At 53.3% G+C, this 4054-nt stretch overlaps 1 non-coding gene across 1 annotated transcript; it reads left to right on the forward strand.

Annotated features, from left to right (window-relative positions):
• The first annotated feature begins 1593 nt into the window (after window positions 1-1593).
• On the forward strand, window positions 1594-1675 carry TRNAS-CGA (transfer RNA serine (anticodon CGA)). The gene has a single exon. It is a non-coding gene; the product is annotated as a tRNA-Ser (tRNA).
• Window positions 1676-4054: the final 2379 nt, after the last annotated feature.

Raw genomic sequence — 4054 nt, forward strand, 5'->3', positions numbered from 1 at the left:
ACCCCTCCCATCTTGGTATCATCCGCAAACTTTATCAGTAAAAAGAAAAGGAGGACTTGTGGCACCTTAGAGACTAACCAATTTATTTGAGCATAAGCTTTCGTGACCTACAGCTCACTTCATCAGATGCATACTGTGGAAAGTACACAAGATCTTTTTATACACACAAAGCATGAAAAAATGGGTGTTTACGACTACAAAAGGTTTTCTCTCCCCCCACCCCACTGTCCTGCTGGTAATAGCTTATCTAAAGTGATCACTCTCCTTACAATGTGTATGATAATCAAGGTGGGCCATTTCCAGCACAAATCCAGGGTTTAACAAGAAAGTCTGAGGAAGGGGGGGAGGTAGGAAAAAACAAGGGGAAATAGGTTACCTTGCAGAATGACTTAGCCACTCCCAGTCTCTATTCAAGCCTAAGTTAATTGTATCCAATTTGCAAATGAATTCCAGTTCAACAGTCTCTCGCTGGAGTCTGGATTTGAAGTTTTTTTGTTGTAATATCGCAACTTTCATGTCTGTAATCGCGTGACCAGAGAGATTGAAGTGTTCTCCGACTGGTTTATGAATGTTATAATTCTTGACATCTGATTTGGGTCCATATATTCTTTTACGTAGAGGCTGTCCAGTTTGGCCAATGCACATGGCAGAGGGGCATTGCTGGCACATGATGGCATATATCACATTGGTGGATGTGCAGGTGAACGAGCCTCTGATAGTGTGGCTGATGTGATTAGGCCGTGTGATGGTTTCCCCTGAATAGATATGTGGGCACAGTTGGCAACGGGCTTTGTTGCAAGGATAGGTTCCTGGGTTAGTGGTTCTGTTGTGTGGTGTGTGGTTGTTGGTGAGTATTTGCTTCAGGTTGGGGGGCTGTCTGTAGGCAAGGACTGGCCTGTCTCCCAAGATTTGTGAGAGTGTTGGGTCATCTTTCAGGATAGGTTGTAGATCCTTAATAATGCATTGGAGGGGTTTTAGTTGGGGGCTGAAGGTGACGGCTAGTGGCGTTCTGTTATTTTCTTTGTTAGGCCTGTCCTGTAGTAGGTGACTTTTGGGTACTCTTCTGGCTCTGTCAATCTGTTTCTTCACTTCCGCAGGTGGGTACTGTAGTTGTAAGAAGGCTTGATAGAGATCTTGTAGGTGTTTGTCTCTGTCTGAGGGGTTGGAGCAAATGCGGTTGTATCGCAGAGCTTGGCTGTAGACGATGGATCGTGTGGTGTGGTCAGGGTGAAAGCTGGAGGCATGTAGGTAGGAATAGCGGTCAGTAGGTTTCCGGTATAGGGAGGTGTTTATGTGACCATCGTTTATTAGCACTGTAGTGTCCAGGAAGTGGATCTTAATCGTGTCTCTGCTAAGGCTGCGTCTACACTCCCCGTTGTGTCGGTAGAACGTATGTGGCTCGGGGTGTGAATAAGCCACCCCCCCAGTGACACAAGTTACACAGACCTAAGCGCCGGTGTGGACAGTGCTATGGTGCTGGGAGAGCTTCTCCTGCCAACATGGCTACGGCTGCTCGTTGAGGGTGGAGAGCTCCCTCCCGTCGGCTTCCAGCCGCTCCAGTAGAGACTGCCACTGGGGGCCACGTCACTCACAGCTGTGAGGGCCGAGCGGTTAAGGCGTTGGACTCGAAATCCATTCGGGTTTCCCTGCGCAGGTTCAAATCCTGCTCACAGCAAGGCCTGTGTTTTAGCCATACTTGCTCACCAGGGCAATACATCTCCACCGACCCTGAGACGCTCTCCATACACTCCCCACCCCAGGTAAACCCTGTTCTGCTCCTTTCATGGGGATGCCTGGGATGGTGCCTCATGCTGTGTCCCTGCGGTCTCAGCTCCCGAGGCCTCTGCCCCTCACCCAGGACCCCCCGGCTCAGCCCCACCCCTGGGTGCTGCTCCTCTCCAGAGCGTGGAAGCAGCTGAGCACGGGCAGCCCGTACAAGAGGCCACGGGAGACTGAGCCTCACCCAAAAGGCCGTCCATGTGGGGCGGAAACGCTGGGGATGTGGGGCGGGTCTCCCATCCGGAGGCCATTGGGCCCGTGGTCATCTTTCGAGCGCTGGAAGCGAAGCTCCAGAGAAGTGGGGGCCCCACCTACACCCCGCTCCCCTCTGCCTCTTAGCCCGATGCCCTGCTCTTGCTCTGCCTCTTCCCATCCCCCCTCCGCCTCTTCCCCCAAAACCTGCGCCCCATCCCCCTCGGCCTTTTCCCCCGCGGCTCCGTCTTCTCGTGCCTCTTCCTGTCCTGCTCCACCTCCTTCCCCAAGGACCCCACTGCCCCCCACTCACCGAAGACAGAGAAAAGGGACGGGTGCCTGGCCCCATGGCCCCCCGGTAGCCCCCCTTCGGGGAAAGGGGCGGAGAGGAGCAAGCAGGGGGTGAGTGGAGTCTTGGGGGAAGAGGCGGAGAGGAGCGAGGGGCAGGTAGGGGGACCTCGGGGGCCAGAGGAGTGAACAGTGGGTGGGCGGGGCCTCGGGGGAAGAGGATGACTGGGGGCGGGGCCTCTGTGGCAGGGCCATGCTCTAGACCCCGGTGGCCCCCCAACTTCTCGGGGTCATCTGAAACCCAGGATGAAGGTGACACAGGGCCTGGTTCCTCTTTGGGCTAAGATTCCATAACACCTCTCCCTTCCTGGCAGTGTGAAGGGGCTGCACAGGGGCATAAAGCCCTCCAGACACGGCCGGAGACAGGGAAAGGGCCGTCAATGCGGAAGAGAATCAGGCCCAGAGTTAGACAAGGGGTGCAGAGAATATTCTGGATTCTGGTCATTGCACTTCGCCCTTGCTCGAAATGCTTCCTCTATTTTCTCCATTTCATTCCCTGACTCTCGATCTCTGCCCCTTTCCCCGTTTCGTCCTCAGAATTAGCATGTTCAGCCAGTTAATCGCAGCAATCCCGCCATAAGACGGCAGCCTGAAATCTCAGCTCTCCCCCACCCCTCGCACGAGACCTGCTGCCAGCTGAACTGGAGAAAGAATGGGGACCGTCTCTGGCAGAGGGTGTGAAACAGACACCCAGAAAAGGTGAGCTTTCACAGGGACTGCTGGGCACGCATGGACTGTGGCTGGGGAGGGGGCTGCCAGACCTCTCTCGGGTGACCAGACAGCAAGTGTGAAAAATCGGGACGGGGGTTGGAGGTAATCGGAGCCTATATAAGAAAAAGACCCAAAAATCGGGACTGTCCCTCTAAAATCGGGACACCTGGCCACCCTAGACCTCCCCCACAGACTGCCACTGAGTGAGTGGGGGGCATTTGCACAGACCTGCAGTGACCACACGGATTGTGAGGTTTGCTCCCCTCCTGTCTCCAGTGGGGCTGAGGTTTCTCCCTGAGCCTGCTGAGCCCTGTGGCCCTTCCCAGCCACGCCCATGGGAGCAGAAAACACCGAAAGACCAGGCCGGGGAGGTCATATGGTTTATTGGACCCGGTTCTGTTGGGGAGAGTGTAGCCAGACAGCCCTGTCAGAGGCCCTGTGACAGAAATGGCTCTTAGCCCCTATTAAATAGCGTGATGCACACACACCAACATCCTAGGTGGGAAAATATTTACCCTGATAAAAGAAATGTCCAGTAGTCGACACTTATTGTTTCTCTCCCTTGCAAGCGTAAACTACTCTTGCGAAAGCTGGCGTCACCCCGACAGACCAGCCTCAATTTGGCATAAGAAAGGAGAAAGAGAATAAAGGAGTACAGAGGTATAAGTAGGGGACCTACAGCACCATGATTTTTGAGTGCTTTTCACTATCTATCTGCTGGTCAGATAAGTGACAGCCTCCCAAGGCTTCTGCAGCTAAGAGGGTCCCTACGCCTTGTCCCTTATTCGTCTTTCCGCGGAATTGAGTGACCGATCCTGGCTTGGCACCGCTGGAATCGAGAGATGCAAGGAGGGTAAGAAGCACCCACACCTGATCTCCTATCTTTAGTGTACACATATTTTGAAATAGAGCTCTATACTTTGTTTTCTTTCTTTGGGATTGTGGCTTCAGTTTTGTAACTTGTTTGTGTGTGTAACATCTCTACATTTAAATAAGTAGGCACTAGCAATTTTGTAACCACATG

The sequence above is a fragment of the Eretmochelys imbricata genome, chromosome 11, assembly GCF_965152235.1.
Source record: "Eretmochelys imbricata isolate rEreImb1 chromosome 11, rEreImb1.hap1, whole genome shotgun sequence".
Lineage (NCBI taxonomy): Eukaryota > Metazoa > Chordata > Testudines > Cheloniidae > Eretmochelys > Eretmochelys imbricata.